Below are 9446 nucleotides of genomic sequence, written 5' to 3' on the forward strand. Positions count from 1 at the left end.
GTTTAATTAAAAGAGTTAATAATTCCATAAAGACAGGGTTTAAGTTTAATTTAATTAAGAGTATAGTTTAATTAATGGATTAAACCACCAAGTATTTTAAATGTTTAAAATACACCCTTATACTATTATTATAATTTTAATTAAATAGATATGTATAAGATAAATTCAATCTTACCATTAGTAGCCCTCATTCATGCAGTCGGTCTATAAGGGGGGGGTATAAGGTTACTGCCTATAAAATGGCAGTTTAATGGGTGTCCACTCTCACCCACCGCTTCCTTGACTGGTGGAGGGTCGTTAGCCGAATGGGTAGGAAAGGACTATAGATCTCCCTTCATTAAAAGTATAATGAAAAATACTAAGTAACTAAACACTTATAAATTCCCAATCTTAGTTGCTTAGGAAAATGTGAAAAGGTGCTAGCCCATGAAATTACACTTTGTACCTTACCAAGTCGTTAGTAGAGCGTGTGTAGTTAACCGGCATGCTAACAAGGACTTTATTATAGATCGGTGGAGCGTGTGTGGTTAACGGCACATCGATTAGGTGATAAAGTTAAGGGTACCAAGTCAATTTGCATGGTTATTCACACGTTGTTTGTGATCCTCGGCATCCCAGTCATAAACTTGAGAGGGCACAATCGAGATTCAAACATGCCATTGAAAGTTCAATGTATATCAAAAGATCTAGGAGTTTCAAATCCAATTAAAACTTAATTATTTTTCATTTTTCATGGTGGATATTGGTAAATCGTCATTTACCTACATTCAACTATTTTATAACTCGGATTACGACATCCCTCTTCCGGTTATAAATAGGTTGTTGGGTCCTAGCCTTAATATTTCATATTGGGGGTTATATTAAGGACTTTAAATCAACTAACTTGAATTTCTCCCTTATAGATGTCTAGTTTAGACAACTATTGTCTTCCCAAATCTTTAGGAGCAAGCTTTCTAATGAAGATGATATCCCAAAAGGCAATCAAGGTGAAAGACTAATCCCTTTATTGAGCACTAATGGGACTGGAAATCATACTCATTTCCTCCACCTCCTTCAATAAATCTCCCAATCCCACAAGTTTCAAGACTTGATAAGTTCTAAGTCACTCAATCCCTATTGGCAAACAAAGTCTATATGTGCTTAGGTCTTGGAGATTAAGTAATATATTGACAAGCCAGGAGAGTCGGGTGTCGAAGTCTTGAGGTAGCTCAGCTACTTCAAGGATCATTAAAACTCCGAAAGAGTATAATGATCTATTGAAAGACGTTAAAGATATTGCCCAAGAAGAAAAAGATAAGTTTCAGTGCAATATTAAGGGATTGAGACTAATCAGATTCGCTCTTCAATCTGATACGTTCAGGCTGGTAAGTTCGTGCAGCATTGCGAAAGAAATATGGGATAGGCTGCGAGAGTTATATTCCATAGACGAAGATCTTGAACATTCCATTCAAACCTTCCTCTTGTCCGAGTTCGGTGAATTCAAGCAGGGTCCCGAAGAAACAGTGACTCAAACGTTCGATCGCTTCAATCATATTCTTAGCAAGATGATCAAACATGACATTGAAAGGAAATTGATTAAAAGGTTACGTTTTTAAACGGACTTAGATCTGAGTGGAGAGCTGTTGTGTCCACTGTCAAAGCACATGAGCAATTCAAATCATACTCTTTGGCAAAGCTGGTAGGGATTTTGAAATCCCAAGAAAAGATTGTCTTGCAGGAGAAAAATGTGGTTTCTAGCTTGGGATCATTGGCTCTTCTGTCCAAAAGCAAAGGGGTGATGAAGATGAAGACCTCCACTTGGAGGACTATGACCTTACTTCTGAAGACTATGTTATGATGGTGTCAAACCCCAAGAGGTTCATCAAGAAAAGATTTCCTACCAATAAGAACCGAAATTGGTAGGGAAGTTATAGTTCTGAAAAGGTCAGAGATGAACCGAAGGCAGAAGAATCAAAGAAGGAACCGAAAGCTGAAGGAGATTCGGGTGTGAGCTGCTATTATTGTGGAGGAAAGAACTACTATGCAAAAGATTGTGTCCTCAAGAAAATGGCAGAAAAGGATGAGGAGAAAGATGAAGAAGCTTTGTTACTGAAAAAGCTGGATGAGATCAGGAAGAAGAAAGTTGTCACTAACCCTTCAATGAATGCTTTAGTTGTGCAGGGTTTGGCAGCAGATGATGAGTTCGGAGGCGTGGAGGTCTGGTCAACCGACTCTGAGGATGATGAAGTAAGGAAGCCTTCTCATGGAAAGGCTTATGTGGCGAAAGATAAGGGTAGCGGTGGCAAATGCTTGATGGTGTCTGATGTATCTCAGATGAGGGGATACAACACAGATGGTGGGAATGAAGACACGAAGGAGCAACAGGACTTGTGCTTTACAGCAAAACCGCTCAGCTTGCAGTTCAACGAGCTTGATGAACTGATCAAGAAGGTACAATCCGTTTTTGTTGCATTCAAAGTCCCACAATGTTCATACGAAAAGGAATTAAAAAATATGAATTCAAGAATCTCTCATCTAGACAGTAGCTTAACTCAAACTCGAGTCACCAATTGTAACCTAACTGACCAAATAAGCAGGGTGTCTTCAAAAAGTGAGGAGCGGAGGATGTGGATCGAGGTGAAGGAGTCGGAGTTAATCAAAACCAAGGACGAAAACATTTATTTACAAAGAGACAATTTGAAACTTTTAAAACAGCGAAATGTCTTTTGTTTTATTGCTAAGCGTCTTTACAATAATATCACTCAACTTCATTTAAACTGTGAAATAGGGCAGAAAATTCATCGCATGATTTTGCCCTTCCTTGAGTTTAAGGAGGATGAAATAGACAAAATCGAATCTTTCATTAAGTCCAAGGACCATAAGGACATGCTGAAAAATCTTTTGGATGAAAATGACAAACTGAAATTAAGGACCGAAACCATACAAAAGTTTGACTCATTGAGTGCCAACTTGAGCTCGGAAAATAAAATTAATGTTGAAAACGCATCGGAAAATGAGGATGATGATATGAGTGAAATTTCTGTAGCGGATGAAGTTGACTGTTCTGAGTTTGTCAAGAGCGAACCCAAAAACCACAAAAATCTTATTTCAGAAAATTCTGTGGAATTTGCTCGCCTGTCCCAACAAAAGTCCCCGATCCTTGAGGAAAAAGCTATCGTGTACCAAAAGGTTAGAACGACTCCAAATCAGGTATATAAGGTCACAGGTGTAACCGAACATCAGACAACCGAAATCACAGCCATTGTAAACAAAGATAATGTTGATGGTTGTGATGAGTTCTTCTGGTCAGCTCCTATTGACAATGCTGACGAAACTGTTTGTCTGTCAGAAAGGACGTCATGGAAAAGCAAAGGCAGATACGTGCCAGAGCCTTTGAACAAGCCTGATAGCTTCGACCTGCCAAGTACTAGTGGTACAAAAGATGTTCCTGATGAACAAGGAGCTTCTGCAAAAGAAGTCACTCCTTCAAGCGAAACATCATCAGTTCAAAGTGAAGCAGCTGACAGAAAGCAAAAACGAAAAGCTAATATCCATCGTCATTCGAAGCAGGTGAAAAACCAAAAACAGCAAAGGAATCAGAGATACAAGAAGAATCTCTCTGAAAGAAAACAGTTTTGGCAATCTCAAAATGCTCACTTTTCTTACCATGACAAAAATTTAAAGTCAGGGAAAAGTACTGAGAGAGCGCAAGAGAGTAATAACAACCGAAGGGAAAGGTTCGGTTCTGAAGGTCATAACAACAGAAAGGATACGTTCGGTTCTAAAAATTATGAGAACCGAAGGCAAAGGTTCGGTTCAGTGAACACAAGCTACCGAAAGCATAAGTTCGGTTCAGAGAGCAAGAGCAACCAAAGTTCTAGGATCGGTCCCACAAATAATCAAAAACAAAAGGGTCACTTAGAACCTCAAGTCAAGAAAACATCCCAGTCTAAATACTCTCCTTCTACTTCAACTAACTCTTCCAATTCCTCTCAACCAAACTCCAAATTCAATTCTGTTCGTACTCAAAAACCTAACTCATCAACAGATCTGAAAGGAAAATCAAAGGTTTCGTCAGTTAAAACAAATCAAAATCTTCCCAAAGTCGAGAAACCTAAACCAGAATCCAAACCAAAAGCAACAAATCCCAATAAAATTAAGGTTTTCACCATTAAACGGAAAGATGAAACAACTTTAATAAAAAGAACGTATCTTGTTGACATCTCTCTTATTATTCCTGTTCCTGTGAAAGGCTCACGTGGACCCAAGAAACTTTGGATTCCTAAATCTGCTTAATTTTTGCAGGTTATCAGTGACGAGCAGTTTGACGAAGAATGGTATATTGACAGTGGCTGCTCGCGTCACATGACAGGAAGGAAGGAAGAGCTGAGGGAATTTCGGTCTCTTTCAAATGGCGGAAATGTCAAGTTCGGGAATAACTCATTCGGGACAATAAAAGGATATGGAATGATAACAAATGGTGATTTTACGATTAGGAAGGTCGCATACGTTGAGGGACTACAGCACAACCTTATCAGTGTATCTCAGCTTGTTGGAGGTACTAGTCTAAAGGTCTCATTCGATGATGAAGGTTCGGAAATAATTGAGAAGAAAACGAAAAGTGTTATACTTAAATCAGAGCGCAAAGGCGAAATGTTTCCCCTGAACCACAAACCCATCAAAGGGAATCCAGCTATCTGCCTGTTATCAAAAGCACAATCTGACGAAAGCTGGCTGTGGCACCGAAGGCTCTCTCATCTCAACTTTAAGGACATCACCAAACTCGTTACTGGAGGTCATGTTCGAGGTCTACCACTGCTCAAATACGATCGAGAACATTTATGTGCTGCATGTGAAATGGGGAAGAAAAGTCGTCAAAGTCACCCATCTATTGTAAACACCAAAGTTTTTGAACCACTAGAATTAATTCACATTGATCTGTGTGGTCCATCATCTATCGAAAGTATTGGCGGTAGCAAGTATATTCTTGTCATTGTTGATGACTTTTCGCGCTTTACATGGGTGTTCTTTTTGAAGCACAAATCTGAAGCGACTATGAAGCTAAAGATGTTCATCAAGCAGGTTGAGGTAGAGCTGAAGAAAATTGTTCGCAACATCAGGAGCGACAATGGGCTGGATTCAAAAATAAAGAATTTGAAGAATTCTTGGCAGAAAAAGGAACCATTTGCAACTTCTCAGCTCCCTACACCCCTCAACAAAACGGAATTTTCGAAAGACGAAACCTATCTTTGTGTGAAGCGGCCCGAACTATGCTAAGTTTTGCTTCTTTGCCTTTATATTTTTGGGCTGATGCTATTGCTGCTGCTTGTTTTACGCAGAATAGGTCATATCTCAATAACCAATTCACTCACACTCCTTATGAGATCATCAACAACAGGAAGCCAAATGTCAGATTTTTCCATGTATTCGGCTCACGGTGCTTCATCTTCAATTCTAAAGAACATCGCAACAAGTTCGATGTGAAAGCCGTTGAAGGGATATTTCTGGGCTATTCTCTCACTTCTAAAGCGTGCAGGGTATTAAATAAGCGATCAAGAAAAATAAAGGAGACTTATTACGTGACTTTTGATGATAGCTATGTCAAAAAGCTAAAGGCCAATAAAGACGCAGTTGAAGAAATCTTTCCTCAAACAGGCCAAGTCACAGCCTCGATCACAAATCTATTCGAGAAGTTTGTCGAGTTATTTGATGAACCAGAGAAGGCTATTCACTCGGAAGTAAGTGCAGCAGACAATAAAGTAGATCATTTGAAGCAACTCATCGAAGATGCTGCCAAACAAATGAATGAAGGAGTATCATGTTCCAACGAACCTCCACAGCACAATGCTTCAGTCGAGGGGGAGGATCCATCTTCTTCATCACAGCCAAACTCACATGTTGCGGGGGAGAACAATTCTCAAGCTGCTCCCGAACGCACTTCAACACCCGAAAGTGCCACACCACCCGAAGGTGAGTCAACACCCGAAAGCTCGATACCACCCGAAACCCCTGTAGCTCAAGATTCTCAAGATACACCTTAAAGCTCATCTGTCGAGGGGGAGAATGCCACTATGATCTATGACGATGAAAGTCAATCTGAACCAGAAGAGATGGTAAACGCTGAATTGGATCCTTCTTACGATCCAAATTACCCTCCTCTTGTCAAATGAACCAGAGATCATCCTGTTTCCCAGGTTGTCAGTAATGTCTCTAAAAAGGTTCTGACCCGATCACAACTTAAAGCAAAACAAACTTCCTTATTTTCAAAAGTAGAATTATTTATGTTTAACTCATTTGTCTCAAAAGTTGAACCAAAGACAGTTAATACTGCTCTTGATCACTCCGATTGGGTTCAAGCTATGCAAGACGAACTAAATGAATTCGAAAGGAATAAAGTTTGGCGCCTCATTCCAACTCCTTAACGTGCCTCAGTTGTTGGTCTCAAATGGGTCTTTAGAAATAAGATGGACAACGAAGGCAACGTGATACGCAACAAAGCCCGTCTAGTGGTGAAAGGATACTGTCAGGAGGAAGGAATTGACTATGAAGAAACTTTTGCTCCTGTAGCTAGGCTGGAATCCGTTAGAATATTTCTTGCCCATGCTGAACACAAAAATTTTGAAGTCTACCAAATGGATCTGAAGTGCGCATTTCTAAATGGAGAACTTGAAGAAAGAGTGTACGTGGAACAACCTCCTGGATTCGTAAATGAAAGGTACCCTAATCATTGTTACATTTTGGACAAAGCCATATATGGACTGAAACAAGCTCCGAGAGCCTGGTATGAAACGCTAACCAAATTTTTAAAGATGTCCAAATTCAAACAAGGTTCGGTTGACCCAACCTTCTTTCGTAAGAAGGAAGGTAACCACCTTATGATTGTTCAAATTTACATCGATGATATCATCTTTGGCTCAACGAATCCTAGCTTAACAGCTGAATTCAGAAAGCTGATGGAGACTAAATTTGAAATGAGCGCAATGGGTCCAATTAACTTTTTCCTTGGTTTAAATATTAGACAGGGACCCAAAGGCATCTTTATTAATCAGGAAGCTTAAACAAAGACTCTCCTGGAAAATTTTGGCATGATGGGAGATTCAAAGGTTAAAGTTCCAATGGCGTTTGGCACCAAGCTCACTCCATCCTTGGATAAGCCAGCAGTTGCTATTACGCTATATCGCCAGATGATCGGTTCTCTGATGTATCTTATTGATAGCAGGCCTGATATAATGTTCTCTGTATGCTACTGTGCTCGATTTCAGGTGAATCCACGTGAACCTCATATGCTTGCAGTGTAGAACATACTCCGTTATCTCAAGCGAACTACGTCTTTAGGCCTATGGTATCCTTCCAACTCAGGCTTCTTCGTTCAAGCCTACTCAGATGCAGACCTTGGAGGTTGTGGACTAGACAGGAAAAGCACCACTGGAGGCTGCCAATTCCTTGATGGGAAGTTGGTTAGCTGGCAATCAAAGAAACAAACTTGTGTGTCTTTGTCTACAGCTGAAGCAGAATACATTGCAGCTGCCTCCTACACTTCTCAAGTGATTTGGATCCAAAGTCAACTCCGGGACTATGGACTCAATATGAAAAAGATCCCACTATATTATGACTCTGAAAGTGCAATTAGGATCTGTCATAACCCAGTGCAACACTCCAAGACTAAGCACATAGCACTGAGGTATCACTTCATTAAAGATCATGTGGAAGATGGCAACGTCGAAATACATTTTGTTCGAACCACTAATCAACTGGCTGATATCTTCACCAAAGCTCTTCCTGAAGCATCGTTCAACAAAATTCTACAAGGGCTAGGTATGATGGAATCGGAGTCAGTACCAAAAATTACCTCTCAAACCCAAAAGTAAGAAGCGAAATAGACCGAACGATCGGGTTCGGGTCTTGTACTAATGCACCGAAATGAACCGAACGCTCGGGTTCGGTTGAATAATTTGCTTTTCGCTCATCCATCAAAGGTAATTTTCTTGGTTGTAGATCTTATGTATACTTGTTCTAAATTTATTTATTTTATTATCAAAGTCATTTTCCGTTTAAAACCTATTTTCTTTGGTAACCGAAATATACCGAACGTTCGGGTTCGGTTCCCTAAATTTTTCTCACCCGAAATAGACCGAACGCTCGGGTTCGATTCAAAAGTTTTTCACAACCGAAATAAACCGAACGCTCGGGTTCGGTTCCAACATTTTTTTGTATTTTTTTTATGTCTTAATTTTTTTTATTATTATTATCAAAAATTCCAAAAATATATTTTTTTTCCTTTTTATCATAAATTCAAAAACTCCAAAAATATTTTGTTATTCATTTATTTTTTGCTCTAAATTTTGCGTGTGAGGAAATCGTTTAATTAGTTAAGTGTCCCTAAAAGCATGCTTCTGTATGTGTCCAAAGCCTCACTTGATTCTGAATAATCGCCTTACTGACTTGGTATACACAAACCTTGTCTTCCCAATTAGGCTCTCATATTTATTCTAAGCATGAGCTACCTAACTCTCTTCTCACATGAGATAAGAGTTTTCTGCTTGGTCCTTCTTTTACAGCAGAGGTACTTTGATTTCTTACACCATCTACATTCCATTTCTCCATCACACTCATTTCACAAACGTAACCCTTGAGATTCTCAGAACTTACCACTGAGGTTTATGGTTACACAATTTCTGTGTTTATGATCTTAGTTTCGTGCCACTATGAGCTAAGTGAAACCCAAAATTCAATACCCAATACGATTTGACGGTGAACAATTCACTTGTTCTAGTTTTCACAAATGAATTGACGGACGTATCTTCATGAAATCTCAAAATTTTCTTTTGCTTGATTCCTATGAAATTGTTAAAATCAATAACGTTTCTTCCCTTGGGATCCAGTTTTAAATTTTTGTTGAGATTTTATATTTCCCAGCCAAATTAAAATTATTACCAACCTACTTGTTCAACAGACTACACCGGTCTCACAAGTACTTCGTTCACTTTCTATCTTACATCAAGATCAGGAATTTTGAATCGAAGAGAAAGCCACCCTATTAAGCCTAGTTAAAAGAATCCTTTCAACACTTCTTAATAAGTGTCGGATCGTTAATCAACTGGAAACCACACAAACACTTTAAGGTCTCTCTTGACTTTGGAGGAAGAGATTCGTGCCCGGGATCATTTGTTTCGTGTCTTTGTTGACATCACAATTTTTCCTAAAATTATTGCTTTATTTCTTTTCTTTTACACCCTTAGCACGAAGATCTTTGATTTTCCAAAATTCAGGTTCTATTAATTAAAGGCATTTTTCATTGAATTGGTGGTTAATTAAAAGGTTGTGGTCAATTTTCATCCACGTGGGAGCATTGTTCAAAAGATGCTGTTACAATTTAAAAGGATACGATGATGACATGCTGACTCAGGCGGGAGTCTAATCGATTTGATTTCAAATGGCGCTAAAAGGGAACACGTTCGAATTGGAAA

The sequence above is a fragment of the Lactuca serriola genome, chromosome 1 (assembly GCF_051521515.1).
Source record: "Lactuca serriola cultivar US96UC23 chromosome 1, Lser_US96UC23_V15, whole genome shotgun sequence".
In the NCBI taxonomy this organism is placed as follows: domain Eukaryota; kingdom Viridiplantae; phylum Streptophyta; class Magnoliopsida; order Asterales; family Asteraceae; genus Lactuca; species Lactuca serriola.